Genomic DNA, 27,724 nt, shown 5'->3' on the forward strand with positions numbered 1-27,724 from the left:
CTTCCACTAAAAATACAAAAATTAGCTGGGCGTGTTGGCACACACCTGTAATCTCAGCTACTGGAGAAGCTGAGGCACAAGAATCACTTGAACCCAGGAGACAGAGGTTGCAGTGAGCTGAGATTATGCCCCTGCACTCCAGCTTGGGCAACAGAGCCCAAGACCCTGTCTCAAGAAAAACAAAACAAACAAAAAAACCAAGAAGTAGACATTGTAAATTGAAACATAAAACTTTAGAGGCAGAAATATCACCTTGGAGAGCAAACAGATATGCAATATTTGTTCTCAATTAACATTACCTGATACCAATTACTAGCCAGGGTTATGCAAGGTATTTCCATTTACACAATCTCATTTATGACACAATGTTGTAGTTTGAAGAGTTCTGTGTGCCGTTATAGTCAGGGAGCCCTCTTGTAATGATCAGTTGCTATAGCAATTTAAACCTTCTTTAACTTAGAAGGTTTATGATGCTAGAAATTTACTTTTTGTATTCATATCTGTTTTTATGGCATATTGTTGGTAAGATGGTTTATATGATGCCAAGTCTTTGGTCAGAAAAGATGCTGCTTTCACAATGTTGTTCTCATAGAAAAACATAAATCACTTTGTGGTATTGTTTCCAAGAATATGCTAAGGGAAGTAGGGGTTTTCCCCACGGTCCTCAAGGCAAGTTCAAGATTATTCTGGGTATTATATGTTGCTGCAAATATTTCTTCCCATAGGCCAACTCAAAAACTCAAAACAAAAACAGATACAACAAAAAAACCCCTCAAAATTGAACAAAAATTCTCATTTTCATTGTTAAGAAAATTTTCAACTATTAGTTATGTTGTCAAGTCCTATTTTTATCATTGATTCTTTTCAAATTCAATATATCTAAAATGTGGACTCAGATATATCTAATCAACTATTTTTGCAGCTTTTCCTTTGGTTTTAATGCAAACTCTAGAATAAGAACATTTAAGAAGGTCAGCCCAGCTGTGCGCAACCTGAATCCAACAGGATTCCAACAGGATACTTGGCTTTAACTTAGAATGTTGGCTTTAACTTGGAGTAATGGCATGGAAGTCTCCTAAAAATTTCCACTATGTTTTATGAATAATCTAGAACTTTACTGGAGATTTTACTCTATTTTACAGCGATATGGCTTTAAAAGACTATAAGTTTTGATTCCAAACAAATCTAGTGCAACAGCAGGTCAACTAAGGTCTTGAATTTCATTTAGTATTTTATTCGAGATCAGTATTTACAGTACTGACAAAACTATTTAAGATCATCAAAGTCAGTGAACTCCTTCCTTTACATTTATTTGATATATACAGGGCCAAATTGTTCAAATGATGCTTGAAGTGAATGGTAGAACCAGGCTAGTCATTTCAAAATAGGCAAAAAGTTTGGGTGGAATGATCAGTTGAACAATCAATTAAAAGTCTGACCCACAGAAACGAACTTTTCAGATGATCCCAGATTTCCAAGGAATACTTTGGTGGTGTACTTTTCACCATAAGGGCTGGTGGCATGAGGAACATTCAGGAGTCATGGACAACAAATTACACTGCTTCAAGAAGTCAATGGCTGGCAGGGCACGGTGGCTCACGCCTGTAATCCCAGCATTTTGGGAGGCTGGGGGGGGGCGGATCACAAGATCAGGAGATCAAGACCATCCTGGCTAATACGGTAAAACCCCACCTTTACTAAAGATACAAAAAATTAGCCTGGTGTGGTGGTGTGCGCCTGTAGTCCCAGCTACTTGGGAGGCTGAGGCAGGAGAATTACTTGAACCCGGGAGGTAGAGGTTGCAGTGAGCTGAGATCGCGCCACTGCACTCCAGCATGGATGACTGAGCAAGACTCTGTCTCAAAAGTCAATGGCTGGCAGATTTGAAGCACTAACAGTAGTTGGCAGTGTTTCTTGAAATCAACATTTATCTATTTGGAGAAGTAGAATGAAATGAAATCTTTTTGAAAAAAACATTTAAAAAATTAAATTTGAATTTGACTCATAGGGATAGATCACAATTGAAGAATGTGACCTGCAGGGATGAATTGTTCAACTGATCCAATAATTTAAATTATAATGTATATGTTCTCATTCTAAGCACACTTCCGAGAGCAGCAGTAGCAGTTCAAGAGGCATAAGGGAAGCTTCGCAAACAGCTCATTAGCTCAAGAAGTAGATGAAGCGGGAGTAAGAATTAAAAAATAGTGAATGTCCCAAATTGGGAGTTAGAACACCTGGTTCTGCAGAGACTAATTATGTGTCCTGCCTCTAAAGTAGATATTCAACCTCTCTTGGCCTTTGAAAGAACCTGTAAAAACAGAATATGAGAATGATGTTCTCTAAGATTCTATCATACCTTTAAAAGGCTATGGTTCTAAGTTAAATTGGAGTTTGGTTTTAATAAGGTCTTAAAAACTCTTCATCTTTCCAGTTAAAAATGCTCAGTCTCCTGTAAATGTCACTACTGATCTGATATCCTGCCATGACATTCCAGAGATGAGACAGGAAAAAATGTGACTGGCTCATGTAGATTCTATTCCTATCCTCTCACTATCCTGACTTTGCCAGGAGCAGTTCAGTTCTGGAACACTTCAGAAAACATGTCTTTACCACTAAATTTTTAGAATAGGGATTCAAATTTAAAGTGTAAGAGAAGGCTGGTCGGGCTGGGTGGCTCATGCCTAATCCCAGCACTTTGGGAGGCCGAGGCGGGCAGACCACTTGAGGCCAGGAGTTTGAGACCAGCCTGGCCACCATGGCAAAACCCTGTCTCTACTAAAAATATGAATGGTGGCACAGGAATGGTGGCACACACCTGTAATCCCAGCTACTCGGGAGGCTGAGGCAGGAGAATCGCTTGAACCCAGGAGGCAGAGGTTGCAGTGAGCCGACATGGCACCACTGCACTCCTGCCTGGGTGACAGAGCCAGACTCCATCTCAAAAAAAAAAAAAAAAAAAAAAAAAAAAAAGTGTAAAGAAAGGCCTTGGTTTAGGTCTGAGCCTAGGCTATGGTTTCCCACCTAGCTCTTCTAATATGATTCATTTGGGCCTCAGTTTATTCCTCTGCCCAGTGGAAAAAACAAATCATTTTGATGAATGGTACTAGATTTTAGTAGGGTAGGTCATGTTTTTAGGATAGAAGTAGAAGAGGATGGGAAAAACAGCTTGTAGCATTTTGGGCTCTTGAGAAGGCATGTACTACTCCAACCATCAACAGTGGATCATCCATCTTGCTGCAACTTATTATTCCCAGGTGCTCAAAAATACCTACGGTTGAATGATGATGACAAGGCAGATGTCAACGTTTAAATTTGGTAAACATCTAACAGGAAGAAGTGTGACTTGTGGGAAGAGGTTCAAATCCAAGCCAACCTAGATTTGAATCCTACCACCATCATTAACTACGGAGAGGTTATTTGATCTAAGACAAATTACTTACCATCTGCAAATAGGGAAATAATTTTTTCTCATTGACTCTATTTTGAGTATTAAATGATATATCACATGTTAAGGTCTCAGTAGAGTGCCTGGCACACAATAGATATGTGAGAAATGGCAATGATTATTACATATCAAAATGGATTTTATTAAGAAAAATCAAATACGCTGAACATTGGATTCCATGTACCTGCTACTAACATATCATGGGCTACCTTTAAGCCTCCCACAGTCATCTTTGTAATTTGCCAGAATCTGATCTTTAAGAAAAGACAATCTCTGCAGAAGGTAGGTATTAAGTATTTTTCTCTCCATCTGAAACTTCCAAATCCTCATCACCATAAAGACTGAATATACAGCACTATAAGCATGAAGCTCACACATTTATGGAGATAAGAAAACAAGTGTGGCAAATTATAGCAGACTTTATGGAAAGAGTCAGTTCAATGAAAACATCCAGATAAGTAGGAAGGAAGGAAGCGTAAATCAGATATGATGAATTCCATGACAAGCCCATAGCACCAAAATGATCAACGATCTTAGTATGTTAGTTTACCCATACCATAAACACTCCACCTATTTTTTTGTAGAATTCCATTTCAACATACCCATTGTCTTTTTAGCTATGGCTTTTAGCATTATTTTTTTAGTGTTGTTTTAGAGGATATACATCCTTAACTTTTCACAATCTACTTAGAGTTCATACTGCACCACTTCACAGAAAACGTGCAAACCTTAACTATATATTCCATTAACACATCCTCCCACCACCATAGTACGGTACTTTATGCTATGACTGTCATATGCATTACAGCTATGTACATAATAAATCCCATAAGATAATGTTATGGTTTTTGCTATTAATCATATGTATTGTAAATAAATTGAGAGGAAACAAAATATTTTTTATTTACACAGATATCTGCCATTTCTGATGTTCTACATTACTCCTTGAAATAGCCAGGCTTCCCTCTCATATTATTTCCCTACAGCTTAAAAATTTGCTTTAGCATTTCTTGTAGTGCAGATCTGCCGATGGAGAGTTTTCTTATATTTCTTTTTATTTAAAAATGTTTTTGCCTCTATTCTCAAAGGACATTTTCATTGGATACAGATTTCTTGTTTGACAGGATTGCACTCCCCCAAACCTTCTAGAACTTTAAAGATACTGTTAAACTATCTGCTGGCCTTCATAGCTCCAGATGGGTATCCATGATCATTTAAATCAGTTACCTTCTATGTTGTGTGCCATTCTCCTCTGACTGCTGTCAAGATTTTCTATTTTTAGCAATTTGACTATGATATGCTTTGGTGTGACGTTTTTATATTTATCTTATCTGGGTTTCACTGAGCTTTCTGCATTTGTAAATTTGTGTTTTTCATTAAATTCAGAAAAATTTGGTCATTATCTCATCAATATTTTTTCTGTTCCGCTCTTTCTCCTTTCCTTCTGAAACCTTAAACACATACTAGACTTTCATTCTGTCCCACAGGTCTAGGATCCTGTTCACTTTTTAAAATCCTTTATCTCCTTTATTCATCAAGGATCCTTTCTACTCATTTATCTTCAGGTTTACTGAATCTTTCCTCATTACTTCTACTGCGCTATCAATTAAACCCATACAGAGGATTTTTAAAATTTCAGATATTATTTTTAGATCTAAGATTTCCCTTTTGTCCTTTTTTATATTTTATATTTTCCTGCTGAAATTCCCTATATTTTCACTTATGTGTACAAGACTATTTTCCTTTATCTCAATTATAATAGTTGCTTTAGAATCATTTTCTAATAATTTCAATATCTGGATCATCTCAAGGTTGGCTTCTATCCATTTTCCCTTGAGAATGGGTCACATTTTCCAGGTTCTTTGTAGCTAAAGTAACTTTGGATTGTATCCTAAACATTATGAATATTGTTGTGGAGACTCTAGATTCTATTATTTTCCTTTGAACAGCGTTAATGTTTATTTTAACAAGCAATTAGTTTTGTTAAACTGCAAACCCTGTCTTGTGTGCAGGAGGCAACAGATCAAATCTCAGTCCAGCTCTGTTACCATTAACTGTGCTGCTTTGATTTTGTCCAACACATGTATGGTTCAAGGATCAGCCAGACTCATCCCTGTAATCCCAGCACTTTGGGAGGCTGAGGTGGGTGGAACATGAGGTCAGGAGATCGAGACCATCCTGGTTAACATGGTGAAACCCCGTCTCTACTAAAAACACAAAAAATTAGCCAGGTGTGGTGGCAGGCACCTGTAGTCCCAGCTACTGGGGAGACTGAGGCAGGAGAATGGCGTGAACCCGGGAGGCGGAGCTTGCAGGGAGCCAAGATCATGCCACTGCACTCCAGCCTGGGTGACAGAGCAAGACTCCATCTCAAAAAAAAAAAAAAAAAAGAATCAGCCAGAGACTTGGGCAGAGTTTATACTCACGATCTTGGGCTCTCCTTGTCTGACTCTCTCCTTTCTGGTTTCCCCCTCTCACTTGCCAATGGCCACAGGCTCCTTAGACTCTTTCTTCTTGCCACTCAGACAAGAAAAGAAGGAGTTTTTAACCACAACTTCAGCGGCCCTGTGTCATTCTGCAAAAACAGACAACTCACCCCACTAAAGTCCTTTTTTCCAGGTGCCCACTGCTTTACAAAACCTGTTTGCCTATTTTTTTCACTTTCAAAAACCTTCAAGTAGTTGCTTTTTTGCATTTTGTCCCAAGTTTATTGTTATCTGTGGAAAGGTTAGTGTGTTCAAAGCTTATTCCAACACACTAGAGGAGGAAAGCACAAATATCCTGATTAACAAAAAAATCTTTTATCTATATATCAAGAATCAAACTTGAAATGATGAACTATAGGTTGGCGAATCTTCCTGTGCCTGCGGAAGTCTCATTTTACCCCACTCCTACAAGATTCATACTGGATCTTCTATTATGCATTTCAGCTCATCCTCAAGCCTCCAGCCAAACCTGGTCTCCGTTTAGTAAGTCTTCGCTCCCAAGGGTAGGATGTGCACTACTGGTAAGCCAGATGACTTAAGGTGACTGAGACAGAACATTAAATAGCACAGAATCACATAACTGTGGGGAAATTATTTTCAATTTTTTTCAACTCTTCTGATTCTGTCAAGGAATGCATCTCAGTTTTGTGGTAATATGTCTTTGACACCTTTGTAATAGTGGCTAGTTTCCCCTTTTCAACATAGAGACAACAGGTCTCATGCAAAGAACTTTCTCCAGGAAATAGCATCTAGCTAGAAATGAATAACATTTTTTTTCCCACTCAATGTATTTTTAGAGTTACCTTCTATTTGTAGTGATACTTTATTTGTGATAATGACATAAAGTTTACATTTTTTAAATCAAAATTCATGAAAAGAAACTTGATTTAAAGAAAATAATAGGCCAGGTGCAGTGGCTCACACCTGTAATCCTAGCACTTTAGGAGATCAACGTGGGAGGATTGCTTGAGACCAAGAATTCCAGACCAGCCTGAGCAACACAGCAAGAGCTCATCTCTACAAAAAATAAAAAATACGAAAACTGGCCGGCTGGGTGCAGTGGCTCACACCTGTAATCCCAGCACTTTGGAAGGCTGAGGCAGGTGGATTGCCTGAGGTCAGGAGTTTAAGACCAGTCTGGCCAACATGGTGAAACCCTGTCCCTACTAAAAATACAAAAAATATTAGCTGGGTGTGGTGGCAAGCACCTCTAATCCCAGCTACACAGGAGGCTGAGGCAGGAGAATTACTTGAACCAGGGAGGTAGAGGGTGCAGTGAGCCAAGATGGCGCCACTGCACTCCAGCCTGGGCAACAGAGCAAGACTCTGTCTCCAAACAAACAAACAAAACAACAAACAAAAAAAACTAGCCAGGTATGATGGCATATGCCTGTAATCCTAGATACTTCAGGAAGCTGAGGCAAGAGGATCACCTAAGCTGAGGAGATCAAGGCTGCAGTGAGCTTGATCATGCCACTGCACTGCAGCCTGGGTCACAGAGTGAGACTCTGTCTCCAAATAATAATAATAATAATAGTAGGCCAGTCGCGGTGGCTCACACCTGTAATCCCAGCACTTTGGGAAGCCGAGGTGGGTGGAACTCTTGAGGCCAGGAGTTTGAGATGAGCCTGGCCGACATGGTGAAACCCCGTCTCTACTAAAAATACATAAATTAGCCGGGCGTGGTGGTGGGCATCTGTCATCCCAACTACTCAAGAGGCTGAGGCAGGAGAATCACTTGAACCTGGGAGGCAGAGGTTGCAGTGAGCCAGGATCACACCATTGCACTCCAGCCTGGACCACAGGAAGGAAACTCCATCTCAAAATAATAATAATGATGATAATAATAATAATGAATGACAGTATAAATCATATACAGATAAGAATGGGGAAAAGATTGTAGTAAATAGTTCTAACTGCTGTAACAGATGTATCCCCACCCCAAATCTCAGTAGCTTACATACAGAATTTCTTACTCATGAAAATGCCAATACTTGGGTGTTTCTAGTTTGTGGTAGTTATCCATGTGTTCATTCAGGGATTAAGGATGACAAAATCTCTGCCTTCTTGAACAGAGATCTCAAGATCACTTTGAATAGGTCTGGCCAAGGAAAAGGCGGTGGGGGGCGGGGGGGGGGCGGTGCGGAAAGAATAGCAGACAGTGTGGGCAGTTCGATGGGCCAGGCTTAGGAGAGATATACATCCTTCTGTTCACATATTACTGGCTAAAACTGAGCCTATGGCCACACTTCACTGTGAAGCAGGCCAGGAAATGGGCCTGGCCTAGGAGAAAAAGTGTTTTGGGTTTCCATGAGCATAAAGTTTAGGTAACTGCCCCAAGGTTTGGGGAACTATGCACTAGGTTATATTTCTTCAAAGCAGAGGGGAAGAAGGAGCCATCATTTCTCAGAAAATTCCCTTTGTTTTATAAGGATGACTTACGATATTAGCATTTCTCCTTCCTGCCTGCCTTCCGGATCCCAGGGTCAGGCCTGTCCCCAAGAAATGCAGAGACTGACAGGCAGTCCTCCAAAGTGTTCTATCCATTTCAGTAGACCTCCACCATGGGAATCTGGGGTGCCCACTGCAGCTCCAAGCTGTCACATCTCCTGTCCCCCGGCTGCCCTTTCTTTCCCAGCAGCTTTGTAATCACAATTTACCAATCCTGCCTCTCGCCCTCTCCACAAAGTCTTTGTTTTCTGACAGTTCAATTAGGTAACTTGAAAAAGTAGCCAGTGTTCATGTTAATTGAAAGCTCTTCCTTCCTTCTCTCCAGGGAAATTAAGAACATTTTACACTGTGGCTGCCTGGAGGCCACGGTATTGTTTTGAGTGTGTCCTACCAAGGTGTGGCCACCACAGACCAGGGAGGTAGCCCCATCTGGCTGGGGGGCAACTTCACCAACCCCACTTCTTGAATATCTGGCTTGTTCCTCCGTGGCCACCCCTCACCCAAGAGACAGCGCCAGCTCTTTAAAAGCAGGACATGCCCCTCCCAGGATCTTTCTTTTATGCCCACAGATCACAGAGGGCCGAATGCAAGGTCGAGTACTAGGCTTTGGCTCAGGACATGTAACTGAATTCAAATGATTGATTCAGTGCCACTGACGTATTAGCAGTCATTTAAGTTCTGTTCTATGTACTCTAAAAACAGTATATTTTTAAACAATGAAGAACAGTATGTGTCAAACCTTTAGTTACTCCCAAAATGCTATAATTAAAGAGTCAACTCCTCATACTTTGTCAGATCACAGTAGAACTCATGGACTTCCAGCCTTCTCTCAGCCATGACCTGTGCTTGACCCCCACTATTTTAAAATTCCTGAACTGTTGGCAGAAGTGCCTGGGTAGATATTAATTTCTATAAATATGTTTGGAGACAGGCAGCCACTGCAAATAAACTAGTGTTTCATGAGTACATCCATAAAATGCTACTCTAGTAAAAAGGGCACCTGATACTAAATCCTGAACCTACCCTTCCCCCCCAACATACCCTTTTTAAAAATGGAACCCCTAGATTCAAAGACAGTTTGGAGTGGAGGTTCCCCAGATAATGTCTGCTTGCTTGTTAGTTACACTGATTTTAAGAACAAATCCATTTAAGCGATCTTCACAGCTGACTTGTCCTCTTTCCATGGACTGTGGGTTCTGGAGCCAGACTGCCAGGGTTTCAATCCTGATTCACCACCTTCTCATTATGAGATTTGGAGCAAGTTACCTCACAGGATGTTTAGGAGTTGCTTTAAAATTCTTCAATCAAAAAATAAAAGGGGTGGTGGTAGAGTTACTGAAATAAGATGGGCAAAATATTGATAATTATTGAAGATAAGTAAGGTACAAGTCAGTTCATTCTATCCACTCTCTTGATTGTTTGAAATTTTCCATAATAAATTCTTAAATGACACTTTTATCTAGAACATAAGTAATTCCCCAAGGCCTTCCTTCACAAAACAACTTTATCAGACATGAATTGTAGAAAATATATTGAGTATTCTATCTTTACTTGCAACTATGCAGAACAATTTCTTTTAGATTTCGCTGTTCTCACAAGTTAATAATATAACAGGAAGAACTTAATTTTTTTTCCTTCTACCTTCAGCTGTTTAAACCGACCAAGAAATCAAATCCCCTGATGTGTAGTTTACCACAGTCCTTGTCTCTTATACTAAGGCCAGTCAAGATCCTAGGTATCTGGACACAGCTATAATTTGGTGTCATTTTCGGTGTTGGCTCTGAGATCTCAGTCTCTCGATACCTCCCCTTTCCAAAAGGGGAAAGACCGGGGGCGGAAGGAAGAGAAGACAAGAAGAGAGGGAATGTACTGCATCCTATTTCAAGCACTAACACAACTGTTTTCTCCCCCATTGACTCTTCAAAACACAGATGCCATGCCCATAGAGAGGGGAGACAAATAAGGCGATATGTTGGGCTCAATATATACTTTCTTTTGCACCCCCACCCCAACTTTCACATGTAAGTAATGCACTGAGAAAAAGAGATGACTTCCTGCTGGAGCTCAGACTGTGCCAACAGAAACTGCTGGTTTCCCTCAAGTGATATTAATAAAACTAACTTTATTGGCAATTCCTGTCAGGGCTGCACATGATAACGTCAAAATTCTACAGATTGGGGAAAGGCTGTTTAAAAGTTTTCCCCCAAATTATCAGTTTTTAATTCTATCCCAACAAAATATTGATGTCTCTTTTATTACTGACAGGTCATATAAAATTTGGAGACAGTTTTCCTCTGTGTCTTTGAGAAAAATTAAACTCCCAATATAATTTTATTATTTCTTTCACATATTTTCATCAGCTAACTTAACATGGATTTGTTAAAGCATTCTAAGTGTAAAAAATGAAATTTGTTTGAGTTTTATGTTAAAAATGTAGTAATTATACCAAAGTAAAGGTTAGAAACTATTTAAAACCAGTTAATATCAACATCAGAGAAAGAAAAAGTATATAATGACATTTCTAATTACTACATTCTCTTGTTTTGCACTTCGAAAGAATGGCAATTAAATCTCTACTTTGACTTATGTGGAGAGTAAAATCTGCACCTGCAATACTAACACCATTTCATTTCTTCCAAGAAAGGGATTTAGTTCCTTACAATATAGATCTTGGGTTGGAATAGTAGATGCAAACTGCTTCAAGAATAGTACAGTGCCTCTGATGATTTAGAATGGTGTTCCAAACGCCACTTGGCTTCCATTCAATATGAACAAGTACAAAATGATCCTTTGAGTCCCCACCAAAATCAGTACAGGCTAAAGTGTGTGTTGGTTTCTATCTAAGTACTATACATGGACCAACTGTAGTTTCTGAGGTCGGGAACACTGTTGTTCATGGTCTTAGCCTTCCCCCAAACCTTTTTCTAAGGACAATTACAGTGAAAAGGGCAATTACAGTGAAAGCATTTTGTAAAATGTTAAGCATTTACAAATGGAACTTTTTTTTGCCAATATTCACTTGTGAAAATACTTAGCCAGACTGATAGTTTGACTTTGGGGGAAATATATGTCTGTGGCAGAAACAAAAATGCTTAATATTCCATCTGTTCCCTCGCATGTCCCAGCTCCTTGCAGTTATGTCAGATCATGTGATATAGTCCTGACCAGTAACTTGTGGGCAGAAGTGATTTGTGTTCCTTTTAGGCCAAAGTGTAAAAGGGCTGGCACATGATCTTCTGTCTGTGTCCTTTCTTATCATGGTGAACTGAGGGGGACATGAGTTGCAGATGTTGCAGCTACAGGATAGTGAAACTGCTGCCATGGGCCTGGGTCCATGAATGACTGTGTGGAATACAACACTACTACCAACTCTTGCTGGATATGTACAATAAACAAAATACAAACCTTTGTGTGTAAAGTCACCAGAAATGGGATTATCTGTTCCCGCAGCACATCTATCCTATCCTTAAAAAAATAATGTGTAAGGTCTAAAAGACAATTTTTCACCTAACCAGCTTCACAAAACTCTGGATGCTTCATTTCTGCAAACTTCTTCCCATGCTGATAGATGAGAAGGGCAATATGCAAGGAATGGCGCCATCATGGCACCATGGTGACCTTGCACGTCTCCTTATAGACCATAGAGGCAAAGCTTAGCCACAGTCTGACCCAAGTCTTGGTGGGATGCCCTGAAATTCCTCCTGAAATGAAGGGAGACAAGCAGCCTTGTGGGGAGCTCCCATGAGGCGGTTTCTCATCTACCTCCAGATTTTGTGGGAGACTGCACAAGACCTTTCCCATCCATCTTCCTTGTTTTGGTTGTGTACAGGACTTTCTATCTTGCAAACCCCCTTCCCCTTAGGGCACAGCCGCAGGCTTCTGTGCCAATAAAACTACTTGGCTGTAATTTAAAGGTGGCTCCTCTAAGGCAAAGTGACCCACCTGTCATGCCACCTGTCTTCTAGCCTCTCCAGTTTGGTGTCATCCTGTGTGTGGGACTAGGGAGGCAAGGAGCTGATGGTGTACTGATCTTGATTTTGCTGTCTGTGTAAGTAACAAAGCTCTGCATTCATCTGGGCTTGCTGTTGCCTTGCCAGCCGGATCTATGGAAGTGTGGAGAGCCAGCATGGTAGCTGCCCTATCAGTGACCACACTGCAGCTTGGGCATTGCTTAACTACTTGAGACAACGAAAGGTGACTTTTATGATAACTGTTGCTCAGCCTCAGCTTAGATGGTTTTCTGACGGGATATTTTTCTTTTGCTTGAAAGAACAAAATGGGGCCAACCAGGACTGTAGCTTTCTGATTTGAAGTTGGAGAAAAAAACAAGTCAGATAGGTTTCCCAGCGCTTCAGCTTCCTCCGTATTTTAATAAAGCTAGCATCAAGTTTACAAACTGAGTTGTTAGGAGGTTCCAACAACCCAGGCCCTATTGAAGATATTTGGTAGCACCTCTTCTTGACAGAGTCTTAAGTGTGCTGAGTGGTAGCCACAGGCTTTGGAAGAACCCGTGAGAGAAAGTCAACGCCTAACATACAAGGAGACAATTTACGGCATTTCATACTTTTGCTATTCCAGGGAACCAGAAACACCTATCACAGGGATGAATGATATCTTTCAAATTAAATAACCAACAGGAATGCTAACACTAAATTTCCTAAATATTAATAAACATGAATGGTACACAAATGCATTTACAAACTACTAAACATCAGGAATTGTGTGAGAAAGGAGTCTCACAAAGATAAATGGAGTTTCATCTTTAGATGTAAACTCAAAGTTCTCTAAGACGGGTAATGTTTCTGACTTGGGAGTGAGGTCCAGAAAAATACACACTGGGTGATGAGTCTTTAGATATGAGCACATTTATAAGTAACTTTGTGGCTGGCAAACCTATGAAAATGGTGCAACCACAGCAGCATTCTCTGTTGGCACTCACACAGCATGGCCATGCCCTATGGGGCCATGAAGAACAGGAGTATGGTTTTGCTTCTTGCAAGTTTACAGATATCCTACTGAGAGTGAGAATCATCATGACATATCTTGAAGGTTGTAAGGGAGAAATTTTCTCAGAAAGAGAAAGGGAAAAATGTATGCATCTGATATTATTTCTGGAAAGGAGAACATCCTTTCCTTATAAGACCTACAAATATGCTGCTTTAAAGATGATTCTGGGCAGAGGATTGTGAGTGGAAAAAAGAATCTGTACTTTCAATATAAATGATGGTGACAGAAGAAATGCTGCATGCTGATAAAAATCACGGTGCATATTGATGAAATATTCAAATATCCATCATATTCCAAGGGAAATATCCTAATGTTCTAAGCAGATATTGTTAGACCTCATTAAAAAGAAATTATCAAGTACTGTTCTTTTTATGATTTTCTCAACCACAATGATTTTCTAGGCCTTCCTTTGTGCCAGGCATGATGTTAGGCAGAAAGGGTACAAAGATGAATAGGACATATATCTGTTCAGTTGGTTCCTTGATGCAGTTTCTGCCTTGAAGCTCCATTTCCACTCTTTCTTGGTTCCTGCAGTAACCATTAGTGTTCAATTAAAAGGCTCTGGTCTTCAGCAACCATCAAAATAAAAATGATTCGGGCAAGAATTCTCAATGGATGGATGTCAAAAACTTTGGGTAAAGGTTTCGATCGGGTGAGTCACAGGGTCCTCAAAATATTACCCCATGGGTTACTTACTAATTAAAAAAAAGCAAAGGAGAAATCTCTGCAATGGAGAAATCTAGTGGGTACCAGTTTAACCAAGGATTTAAATTTAGTACCACCAAGAACGGGAGGAGCAAACATTATGTGGCTCCTGATGTGATGCAACAGGAAGGATAAGCATTGCCTACATGGTGCTCTGGCAATAGTAATTAACTGGAATCTAACTGTGAGAAAGCAAGCAGACAGATACAGAATGTAGAACACTGTATCAAACAACTAGCTTGGACTTTTTTTTTTTTTTTTTTTTTTTGAGATGGAGTCTCAGCTGTCATCCAGGCTGGAGTGCAGCAGCGTAATCTTGGCTCACTGCAACCTCCACCTCCTGGGTTCAAGCGATTCTCCTGCCTCAGCCTCCCAGGTAGCTGGGGCTACATGTATACACCACCATGCCTGGCTAATTTTTGTATTTTTAGTAGAGATGGGGTTTCACCATATTGACCAGGCTGGTCTCGAACTCCTGACCTCCAGTGATCCTCCCACCTCAGCCTTCCAAAGTGCTGGGATTACAGGCGTAAGCCACCGCACCCAGCCTTAGCCTGGACTTTTCAACACTGCACTGCACTATTAGATGAGACATAAATGTAGGGAACTACTCTATACTGAAGAAGACTAAAGAGAGACATAACAACTAAAGGCAATGCATGATCCTGGATCAAAAGAAGCAGCTATACAGATAATCATTTGAACTAATGGAGACATCTTAGTAGGGACTGTGTTTAAATGGCATATTGTATTGGTGTCAGATTCCCTGGTATTTAATGGTACTGTGACATGTTCTTGTTCTAAAGTGATAATGCTGAAGTACATTGGGATGAAATAGCATGATGTCTGCAACTTACTTTCAAATGGTGCAGGGGAAAAAATGTGTGTATACACATACATATACATACATATGGGAGGAGACACAAAGCAATAAAATGGCGAAATGTTCACATTGGCAAATTTAGATCAAAAGCCTACCAGTGTACATTGTATTACTCTCACAATTCTTCTGCTTAATTTGAAATGTTCTATTTTAAAAGGGGTGGAGGGGAGTGGGGGTGAAAAACAGCAGCTGACTGAGCTCGGGTTACAGTTGTGGGTCATGGAAAACAGCAATGCCCCTTAGCATTGGATGAAGCCTGTGTTCTTGGCCTCACAAGCCTGTCTCTGACAGGGGTCAGGCCTCATCTTAATGACAGGACAGTCCAGGAGGTGCATTCCTAGTTTGGAATGGATCAAGACACTTCAACTGCCACACTCAAAGAGATTCGTCTGTTTTAGTATATCTACAGACTTAGAATAAATATGCTTCAGAAAGTGGACAACTTCTCACTTGTTATATAGACCAGAGAAAAATAGCACAAAATCTACAACTGAAGTATTATGAAGTGCTCAGTAATCAAATTCAGGGGCAATGTCAGTGCGGCTTTGGGTCAATGTGGGTAAGTGTACCTGTATCCTTGCATATGGCCATAACCAAACCTTGGCTCCAATGGGAACCCGAACATTAAACTTTAAAATTTTCTTTTGAATTATGAATTCTCTGCTGAACAGTCCAGAGCATAGGCCTTAAATTCTGGCAGAAGTCCTATGAATGAATTCATTATACGTTTTAAAGGAAAGTCATTAATTCTTTGTAAATAATGTTTTAGTATCTAAGGAGAAAAATCAGAAGGTGTTAAATGTTTATAAAGGAATGAGAACTCAAGGTCTAACCTTCTACCCTCTCTCATTGCCCTTTTATAAAGCCCTTTGCACCTGCAGGAAATACAGAGCTATTTCCATTTGAGGGTCTCCATCTCCTCCACCATCTGCTCCACATCCGGCCCAAGTCTCTCTTGCTCAAATCATCTGGTTTCCTTATCATAAACAAGCAGCCTTTCCAGTTGTGTCTACGCAATGCAAAATCAGATTCAGACTATAATGTGCTTATTTTTCTTTATAAGTTGTCTAGTAATGACACTACATAATAATAAAATTCCTTATAACAAAGCCAGTGAAACTAACACCAACTTACCCAACATTTACAAAGTCAAGCAAAATAAAGTTTTTGTTTATCAGACCTAAAAAATAATATTCCTCCTAAACTTAAACAGAATCAAAACAACTCTTCCCTTATCTTTTATTGTTCAATTATAGTGTAAAGTAAATAGACAGTTACTACTAGGAAAAAAAAAAATTGAAGTTGGAGACAGTCAGCCCTGCCTCTTTCTATGCTTCAGAGAATCTGAATATCCATTTCCATCCTTCCCCAAATTCCAGACTCTAAATGGCCTAATACATGACATTAGCATGATTTTAATTAATAATCTATGATATCTTCATATCATAAATTTTATTTGAAATTTTGAAACATATATTTCAGGTATCAAAGTATCTGACACTGGTGTAGAACTGATTAACATAAGTAAAAAATATTTTTTGACAGCCCATCACACATCCTTGTTTCACTAAATACAGAAAATTATTATATATGTAAGCATATACATATAGAATATGTAACAATTCAACACATTCCAATTATATTACTAAATGCTTGCCCTTCCATCAAGAATTTGGGGCATTTTATGGCATGGCCTTCGCATAAAAAACTTAGAACTAAGCATCCCAAGGTTCAACTCACACTTTTTTCCTTTGCATGTCCAGTCTGTCAAACATGTATATTTCACTATTCTTCTAGGACCAACTCTTCAAAAGCTACTATGTATGAGTAAACACTCTATACATAGCCCCCTGACTCCACCTGTTTTCTGGTGGTGTTAAGAAAAATATCATTGCTAGCCTATATGGTCCTGTCCTCAGAGGAAGGCAACACCAGGACCTATATTACGACTGTGAGTCAGGTGAGATAGTCTGAGGCAAGGAACAGCTTTATAGAGTGCAGACTGTATATGTGCAGAGGCGCTGAAGAACAAGACAGCCAACATGGATTCACTTCCATTGAAGAAGGGCCTGGGGAGGAAGGGTGACCTGAGTTGAACCATGAGAGGAGGTGGGGATGGGAGGAATCTATGAAGGAACAGAGGTGAGAGGAATTACGTAAAAAGAGAGACAAGAAGAGTACATATGGATGTCTGCAGGGAAACGAGGGGGCCGCAGTCAGATGAGAGTTGACAAGTGGTAGAAAAATGCCTGCTGCTAGGTCAGCAGGTGCCAAGAATGTGAAAGCCCTACAAGGAAAGCAGAGGAGGAGCCATGGTGATGGTGGAAAAATGGGGCCATAGACAAGCTTTAAGTGAGAAGGGTGCTTGAAAACAGTGCTAACAAACACTAGATTAACAGCACTAGTCGCTTAGAGAGCTAAAGTATAACCTGACTTTATTGCGGCCAGTACATAGCACATAATATTTGTTTCTTTCTTTTTCTTCAAGCAGACCACTGAGGAACAGGCTACAATGAGTGCAGGAACATTTGAAGACCTGAAACATTCTTTTCCCATTAAAGCAAATATTTCATCTGGGCCAAAAGCAATTGCAACAAAAGCAAAACTTGATAAATGGGACCTAATTAAAGAGCTTCTGCATAGCAAAAGAAACTATCAACAGAGTGAACAGAAAACCTACAGAATGGGAGAAAATATTTCCAAACTATACATCTAATGAAGTATAATATCCAGAATCCACAAGGAACTTAAACAAATGTACAAGCAAAACACAAACAATCCCATTAAAAAGTGGGCAAAGGACATGAACAGACACTTTTCAAAAGAAGACATATATGTGGCCAGCAAATATATGAAAAAACGCTCGATATCACTAACAATTAGAGAAATACAAATCAAAACCACAATGAGATATAATCTCACACCAGTCAGAATGGCTACTATTAAAAAGTCAAAAAATAACAGATGCTGGTGAGGTTGCATAGAAAAGGGAACGTTTATACACTGCTGGTGTGAATGTAAATTAGTTCAGCCATTGTGGAAAGCAATGTGGAGATTACTCAAAGAACCTAAAACAGAACTACCATTTCGACCCAGCAATCCCACTACTGGGTATATATCCAAATGAACATAAATTATTCTACCATAAAGACACATGCATGCATATGTTCATTGCAGCAGTATTCACAATAGCAAAGACATGAAATCACTCTAATTGCCCATCAATGATAGAATAGATGAATAAAATGTGGTACATACATACCATGGAATACTATGCAGCCATAAAAAAGAACTAGATCATGTCCTTGGCAGGAACATGGATGGAACTGGAGGCCATTATCCTTAGGAAACTAACACAGGAACAGAAAACAAAATACCACTCGTTCTCACTTATAAGTGGGAGCTAAATAATGAGAACACATAGACGGAAAGAGGGGAACAACAAACATTAGAGCCTACTTGAGGGAGGAGGGTGGGAGGAGGGAAAAGTTCAGAAAAAAAATCTGTCAGGTACTATGCTCAGTACTCAAGTGGTTAAACAATCTGTACACAAACCCCCAAGCCATGAGTTTACCTATATATCAAACCTGCACATGTACCCCTGAAGCTAAAGTAAAAGTTAAAATTTAAATTAGAAAAAAAAAAGAAAATATTTCATATGGATATTCATTCAGGACTCTTTCACCAACTTTGCATCACAGATCTGAAAGTGGGGAGTACAAAGTTACATTTTATGAAGTAGGAAGGCAGGTTATAGATGCCAGCTGTGCTTCTCAGGGCATGCAAAATGACTTTTTACCAAATTTAAAGAAGAAAAATTTAGCAAAGGAAATTTTTTAATCTTTCCATTTCAGTGACCAATGGTGAGACTGTTAAACGTTTGGATTCCTTTTGAACAACAACAACAAAATTATATTTGGATTCCAAGTGCCTCATTCAACTGGGTTTTCATGAAAAAGCAAAATGACGGGGCCTAGATGTAAATACCACTAAAGCCCCAGGAAGCTGGAAAGAAAAACAACCAGTAGGGAAAACGTGTTCTCGGTGGTCAGAAGCAGCAATGATTCCCAGCTATTCCATGCTCGGCTTTTCTTTAAATAACAAACCATCTAAAGAGAGAAGGCAAGTGTGTTCTGCTACCGTGGTGATGGGAAAAACCTCAGCCAGCAGCGATGGGAACTGACTAGTCAGACTTGGCAGACACAAGCCCTGGGAACAAAGTCAACAGCACGCTTCATGTTTTAGGGAGGCTTGTCTACTGTGCATCTTCAGAAAAAAGATTTAGACCAAGAAATTCATGGCCACAGCCAGAGGTTGATAGTAATAGGATCGCTAGTCTAAAAACACTCAGCCCTAATACCAAACCGCCCTTCACATACGTTTCCAAAACCTATTTTCTATTTATTTCTTTTCTATTAAATTTTATGGGTGGTGGTGAGGTGAGAGAGTAGTAAAAACAGGCTGGTTATGGCAAAACTTGCCATTCTGTGCTATCACTCTGGGCAGAATCTCAAAAGCTGAAAGTCATGCCAGGCTCAGGATCATCAAATTCAAACCCTACATCCAGCCTCATCCATGTCAACCAGGACTTTAAGGGAAGGCCTCTTCTTATATATTTCCATGTTTAGAAACTACACACACATTCCATGTTCACTTACTCTAAAGGGTCAAGAAGTTCCTTGTGATATATGATTAATATGCATTCTCTTCACTCATTTGACTCAGAAGTCTAATCTAATCTGTGCAAAATAGTTACTGAAAGATTAGACACTGTTGGATTTTGTTCTCTGTTGTTTTGAGTTTTCTTACTTTTTTACCACTAGTAGTACCAATTCCAGACCACAAGTGATTTGTGAAATTCAGCCTTCATTTTTAAAACTGCACATAAGCCTATTTATCCTGGAAAAAGAACAGACAGTTGACTAAATGAAAGAATCAGCACAATCATCCCAAATCTTGACCATAAACAGCTCTCTTGTCAATGGTCTGGGATGGTTCTCAAAGTGGTTTGGGGACCTCTGAGGATCTCTGAGACCCTTTCAGGGGTCCATGAGGTCAAGACATCTTTATAATAATACTATAATGTTATAAGCCTTTTTCATGCTCATTCTTCACAATTGTACAGTGAAATTTTCCAGAGGCTACGTGCCATGAGATGACATTATCACTCTGCAGCTAATGAAATGTTTATATATTCTTGTACTTTAAAAATCTATCATTGGAAGAATTGATATTGTTAAATTGGCCATCCTACCCAAAGCAATTCACAGATTAAATGCTATACCTATTGAACTACCAATGACATTATTCAAAGAATTAGAAAAAACTATTATAAAATTCATATGGAACCAAAAAAGAGCCTGAGTAATGAAAACAATCCTAGGCAAAAAGAAGAAAGCAAGAAGCATCACATTACCAGACTTCAAACTATACTGCAGTGCTATAGTAACCAAAACAGCATGGTACTAGTACAAAAACAGACACATAGACGAATGGAACAGAACAGAGAACCAGAAATAAAGCCACACTCCTACAACCATCTGATCTTTGACAAAGTTGACAAAAACAAGCAATGGCAAAAGGATTCCCTATTCAATACACGGTGCTGGGATAACTGGTTAGCCGTCCTGCACCCCTTCCTTACACTACACACAAAAATCCACTCAAAATGCAACAGAAACTTCAATATAAAACCTAAAACTATAAAAATCCTTGAAGAAAACCTAGGAAATACCATTCTAGACATAGGCCCTGGCAAAGATTTTATGACAAAGATGCCAAAAGCAATTCAAACAAAACCAAAAATTGACAAATAGGACCTAATTAAACCAAAGAGCTTCTTCACAGCAAAAGAAAATATCAAGAAAGCAAACAGACAACCTATGGAATGGGACAAAATATTTGCAAACTGTGCATCTGACAAAGGTCTAATATCCAGAATCCATAGGGAGCTTAATTGAACAAGCAAAAAACAAACAACTCCACTTAAAAGGGGGCAAAGGACATGAACACTTTTCAAAAGAAGACATACATGCATCCAACAAGCATAAGAAAAAAGGCTCAACATCACTAATCATTAGGGAAATGCAAACCAAAACCACAATGAAATACCATCTCACACCAGTTAGAATGGTTATTATTAAAAAGTCAAAAAACAACAGATGCTGACAAGGCTGTAAAGAAAAGGGAATGCTTATACACTGCTGGTGGCAATGTAAATTAGTTTTGCCACTATGGAAAGCAGTTCGGTGATTTCTCAAAGTACTTAAAAACAGAACTACCATTTTGACCCAGCAATCCCATTACTGCATATATATCCAAAGGAATATAAATCATTCTACCATAAAGACACATGCACATGTTATGATCATTGCAGCACTATTCACAATAACAGAAACATGGAATCAACCTAAATGCCCATCATTGGTAGACCGGAAAAAAAAATGTGGTACATATACACCATGGAATACTATGCAGCCATGAAAAAGAATGAGACCATGTCTTTTGCAGCAACATGGATGGGGCTGGAGGCCATCATCCTAAGTAAAATAACACAGGAAAAGAAAGCCAAATACCGTATGTTCTCACTTAATAAGTGAGAGCTAAACATTGAGTACACCTGGACACAAAGAAGGGAACAGATACCAGGGCCTACTGGAAAGCGGAGCATGGGAGGAGGGTGAGGATCAAACAACTATCTAGCATGTGCTATCCTTACCATCTGGGTGAACAAATAACATGTACACCAAACCCATGAAGCATGCAATTTATCTATAGAACAAACTTGCACATGCACCCCTGAAACAAAATCAAAGTTTAAAAAAATGCTTCATTATATTTAATAAACTCCCACTTATTGATCTTACAATAAACATTGGTAGATATAACTCACATAAACAAAAGCTTCTTGAAGTCCTCAGTAACTTTTAAGAATGTAAAGAGTTTCTGAGACTAATAGTTTGTAAAGGGTGGGGGTTTTATGAAGAGAGACCTTTCATTCAAAATATTACTAAATAATAACTCTGCAATGTGGTGTCACACAAGCAGCTGGGTGTCTAAAAACCAAAAACTTAAACATCCTTAAACTATTTTTCTTGAAGTCCAGCTTTCACCAGTAGCCCAGACTTTTCCTTTCTCTGGATTTTTGCTCCCCAGTTCTCCTCTTGGGGAGAAAACCTTTATCTCATTACCATCTGCTATTCTTCCTCTCTGCTTTTGCAAAGAAATCCTTTTTCTGAAACCCCATCAACACAGCCACTCACTGGAGCTCTTAATCACACACTTCCTTACCTATTGCTTAACTTCTTCCCGTGTTAGTTACCATCCTTATTTCTTGACTCATTTTTCATTATTATTTATACCATATCTACTTTTTTAAAAAATTGAAGTGATCCATCATAAAAGACACATGCTACTGCCTCTTCGGCAATACCTCCCATAGCTCTCTGCCTGGCAAACTGTGACTCACAGTTGAAGCTATGGATTTGTCTGGACTGCATCTTCTCTCTCCAAAAACAGTGGGACTGGGCTCATACTGGATCTAACACAGCCTCTTATAGAGCTGCTGAGCCATCATTTTTCTTTACAGGATTGCAACCCACCAAGATTGTGACATTTACAGTCACAATTGTAAATCAAAATTTACAATTTTAGGGGAAGTTTTTCTTTCTCCTAAAACTAGCACAGAAAAGATGTTTGATGACCAAATCAATTAATGAATGTAGGACTGTAGACTTAGAAATTAAAATTTAAGAGAGAGAAAAGGGTAAGCAAATGAACAAAACAGCAAAGCTACAAGATACTTCGTACAGTACATTAAATCTCATTTTGGCCTTCCTGAAAGTTAACAGAGAAAAGAATATAAGAGTTTGGGTTCATTTGTTTCCCTCCCCTCAATTTCTTTTACTTTTTGTATGAAAATTTTCCAATTCTTTTTCCTATTCTACACAATTGTTAAGCAATCTCTCGTTACATGTTCATATTTGATATTTAAATAAAGCTTTTCTTTTCAAGCATTATAATACAAAGTCTACTAATCCCTCACCTTACAAGTTGATAAGCAGTTAAAAAACAAACAAACAAAAAAAAGAAAGCTGATAGCACACTCTTTAGAATGGCTGCAACAAGCAAAAATATTTACTTTTTAATTTTCTTTCAGGAATGTATCAAGCACTTATGAAACATGTGCTTCCCAGTTAATTCAGATCATGCTCTGTTTCCCCAAATGTGTATGTCTTGCAGCACAAACACAAGTGACCCCTGAATCTCAATCTCCACTCACCACTCCCACTCATTAAAATTCTGCTGGGACGGTGAGAATGTAATAAAAAGATATATTGTGAGCTTTATTTGCAAATATAAAAGCATGTCCCCACAGTAGAGCAGAGACAGAGAAAAAAAAATCAATTTAGTAGCTTTCCCATTCAAAGTTTGTTAATAGACGGGAAAGAAAATTCAACTCATAATACGAGAAAATTCAACTACATGACGAGAACCTTTTTCACTGATTAACATTATACGAATAGTTTTGTGCAAAGTATTTGTCTGGGTAAATATTAGCATACCATTATCATTATTCACTGACTCGCTGATGACAGCACGCCTTCCAGAAACAGCTGGGAAATGCAGAAGGAACAAGCTCACGAGTAAGCACCTACTATGTGCTAGGAACTCCAAGTATATTTCCATTGAAGCTCCCTAAACATTTGAGAAGTATGCATCCACCACTTGTAGTACATAGATGAAGAAACTGATGCTCATGGAAACTAAGTAACTTGCTCAAGATGACACAAAGGAGGGAAGAAAAACCAGAATTCAGATCTGGGTTTGTCTGATTCCAGAGCACACGCTGATTTTTCTACATTGGGCTGCCACCTGGAAGTAATCTCTTAGTATCGAGAACCTTCCTCCTGAAAACAAGCATGTCACCTGAGCCCAACTAACCCAAAAGTATTCACCGTCATTCTCCAAACACTTTTCTCCTGGCTTTCCCATTATTTTAACAAGTTATGTTAGCGGAACAACAGAACAAATCACATCCTTTCTTTACAAAAGAATTAAGAGAACAAAACCCATCATCGATATTTCTCTCCATCATCAACTTTCCTGTAATTCAGATAAGCAAAAACTCAGCCACCTAGATTTTTATAGCTGCATTGGCAAGAGTGGGAAGGATTTCAGCAGCGAACATACATGCAAGGTCAGGAAGTGCCAAAGCCACGAAGAGCACATGTGACTTCGGCAGCGGGGGGGGGGGGTGCGCCTGCCCACCCACCACAAATCTTAGCCATCTGGGCTGTGGAAAAAAAAAAAGGGAGGGGAGACATTTTGTGGCATTGCTCTGCACTTCCTCAGCTGTCCCTAACGGCAGCTCCAGATTTAAAAAAAAAAAAAAAAAAAAAAAAAAAAAAAGGCTAGACTGGCATATCTGATTTTAAAAATATGTCCACATAAGTTTAAAATATGGGGGGACTGGAAGGAAATACATCAAAAGATTAATAAAAGTTATCTCTAGATAGTGAGATTATCCATTGTGAGCTCTGTGTTTTTCTAATTCTTCCAAAATTATCAGAAAAATATTATTTTTATATGAAAATAGTTCTATGTAACTATATGTAGTATATTATTTTAAATATTTCCATTTTCAAACTTTAAAAAACAGTTGTAACTAGAGGGTGGCAGCCTGACTATTTAGAACAACTGCCCTCTGTTAGGTCTCAGATAATTGAAGTAATACTCAGGTTTTAATGACTACCCACACAAACCACTTTGGATGTGCCCAAATTGCCTTGTTCTTGGTGGGTATCCAATGGGTCAGAAGATCTATTTAACTGAGTGCTTTCAACTGTTTGTGCCAGAAGTTTTCTTTTAGCTGGGGTCTCTTTCCTGTTTCATCATCAATTTCCAAGTTCCTAAAACATCCAGTAAATTTACCAGTTTCCTTCATCTATGGTGCTGAAACTTAATAAATTGCTCTTTTTTCAGCTGGAATGTCACGATGTCCAGTTTGTTCATTCATGGCCTTACCTGTGTGTCTCTGACAATATTACTACTTTGGCTTTCACAGGATTCATATTCCTGAACCATGGCTTATGGCTCAAATCCAGCAGCTCTCACACAGGGCACCTCCTTGAGTATTCATGGCAATTACTGATGCTGAAAGATGAAAGTCTGGGACCACAGCGTGCCATTTAATGTACTTCTGACCTGGCAGATCTGTGTGTGCTTAACTTCTCCATGTGGATCTCACATCCTCCCAGCGTGCTACGCTGAATAAGAGATTATATATCGGGGGAATCACTTTGCAATCACCCAGACAGTGTTTTGAAAACGAAGGAAGAATGCAAGTGTGTAGAAACTACTCAAGAGATTTTACCAGCAGGTAGTTTATAAACTCAAAACCAGGAATACTGCCTCTAACGATGGCAGCTTGACCGATTTTTAAAAATGTGTCTTTGTTATTTTTTTGTGATACTCTCTACCAACGTTTAGCTTTTTTTTTTTTTTTTTTTTTAAATAGCTAGGTTACACATACCTGGAATCACAGAACAGTGGGTCTGGAAGGGAAATTAGGGATCCTCAACTTCAACCTGCTCATGTTAAAGATTAGGAAAGCTGTGGATGTGAGGGGTCAGGTGATGTGATGATGGAGGACTCACAGAATGAGTGGCAGAGAGGGCCCCAGAAATAGCTTACTCTGTTTTCCTATCATTTGTAGGTAGCAAAGTATATAATTACCACTTTTGTCATTAGACAGTTGTTACATAAAAGACTAGTCTTGCAGGTAAAAATAATTCTAATAAGAAATTCACTTACAATTAAATAATTCTAACAGTGTGAAGGTTCACTTATGATTTTTTAAAAAATTAAAGTATTGTGAAATAACAAACATGTAACCATGTTGAGGTGGGAGAAAAGGGGTCCTTACGTCTAAACAGCAAGGAAAAAAACACACAAGAAGAGCCAAGCTGTCACGAGAGCTGCACTCTGAGTCCTTCAATCTTGAGAATAAACACGGATAGAAGTTCCCTCTGAAAATGCAGTTATTGTGCTAAATGAACGACTTAAAGACACATCTTTCCTTTTTGTTTTGTGCCATGATCTGAGTGCCTTGAGAACTAGCTTTCATCCGGGCATGGTATGACATCATCTGATGAGTGTGAGGCTCTATAGTAGTTGCCAGAATGGGCTAGGGTACAAAACAGAGAAACACAGGCAGGAAGGAATGCAGAGACCAGCGCTAATTTAAACATTCTATCCTGAATATTTCAGTTGCTCCATAAATGTTTAATGCTTGGTGCCATATTACAGGATGTTCATAAACATGCAGATATATAGATGAAAAGTAAAAAAACATAAGCAAAACGAAGCTCATTCTCAAGAGGTGAGGATGGCTATGCTTTCTGTTGCTGGAGTCCCTTTACAACCACATCTCTTAGTGCAGCTGAAGACTTCCAGCATCAGAGAAGATTTCTGGATTATAAGAACCTCTACTTTAGCCTTATCCCTCTATACTCAGAGCCACAGTGGCCAATCTGGCCTTCCCCCTCTGCCTATGACCCTGAGACCTTTGACCGGCACCTCTGAGCAGTGGTCTCAAGAGGACAGCCTTGAAAGTATGACTCAATCCTCCATGACAGCAAGACCAGGAGATCCATGTGGAGCCTATGGCTGATCCAGAGGTTCTCCAAGCTGGTGTTGCCATCCCATTTCTGCCTCTCTGTAATTTGCCTAGAGACTCACTGTGGTTTCATGGATATGATCTTGGATGTATAAAATGGGAAGTAGCTGCTAAAAGATGAGAAATTCCTGGCCTAAGTCAGTTCCAGGAATTTCATTCACTCATTAATTCACTTGTTCATTCAAGAGATAGTTCCTGCATGCCTGCTGGGTGAGTGTGGTTACCTGTCCTCCAAAACCTCATAATCTACTAGGGAAAACCCACACAAACAATAAATAAATAAATAATAAAACACAATAAAACGACACAGAGTTGTGAGGCTTGAGGGGATCATAGAGGCTTTATAGAGGTGGCACTGTCCTGAATCTAGAGTGAGGAGAAGGATTCAGGAGGCAGAAGGGAGGTCAGGCCGCACCCCATACTCATGAATATCTGATTAGTGTAGATTTCAAGTATCACTAAACATCTTTGTCCTTTGCAAACAAAAAGCATCTTAATACCACAAATTTCTGAGTGCTAGGGAACTCAGTCAACAACTGTAAAATGTTCTGAAAATATAAAATGCAACACAAAATCTAAAAATCATTAGTAACAACAACCACAAACCATACCTCCTGCTTTATCCTGAAGTGAGCCTTTCAACCAGAGGGACAAACACGAATTGCCTGAGGAAGCAGGGGTAGGAGATGTGAGAACTAAGATTCTGCTTTGAAAGCAGAAAAGGAAGAGTTGCCACCATTTTAACATTTAGTGACTAGCTTATTTATACCCCCTTGGCCACAGTGACAAAAACACAGCTTTATTTCTAAAGACAACCACATGGGCCATTATTCAGCCAGCCTTCTCAACTGATGATGACATGAAGTGTGAATCCACATTTTTTCCTGTTAATAGACAACTGAAACGGAACAAATATCCTGAACTCACCCTGATCTCTTACCACTGAAGAGGGCAAACACAGTACTCTATTCATTCTTTCATCCAAATTCATTCATTGACCCACACATTAGTGCACCATGGTGTTGTGCATTAAATTCGTTCTCATGAACTTCCCTCCAGAAGAG

General features: G+C 39.2%; 1 protein-coding gene across 4 annotated transcripts in view; it reads right to left on the reverse strand.

Moving 5' to 3' along the window:
* TNIK (TRAF2 and NCK interacting kinase) overlaps nt 1–27,724 on the reverse strand; it is a 405,268-nt gene that overhangs the window by 231,990 nt on the left and 145,554 nt on the right. The window contains exon 1 of one of the 4 annotated variants that reach the window (XM_030822828.1): nt 27,272–27,549. The exons of the other annotated variants lie outside the window; for them this stretch is intronic. The gene's annotated coding sequence lies outside the window, so the exon portion shown is untranslated. Of the gene's footprint in view, nt 1–27,271; nt 27,550–27,724 lie in introns of those variants that run through there. 4 annotated transcript variants of the gene reach the window in all.

This window comes from Nomascus leucogenys, chromosome 11 (genome assembly GCF_006542625.1).
Source record: "Nomascus leucogenys isolate Asia chromosome 11, Asia_NLE_v1, whole genome shotgun sequence".
NCBI classification, from domain to species: domain Eukaryota; kingdom Metazoa; phylum Chordata; class Mammalia; order Primates; family Hylobatidae; genus Nomascus; species Nomascus leucogenys.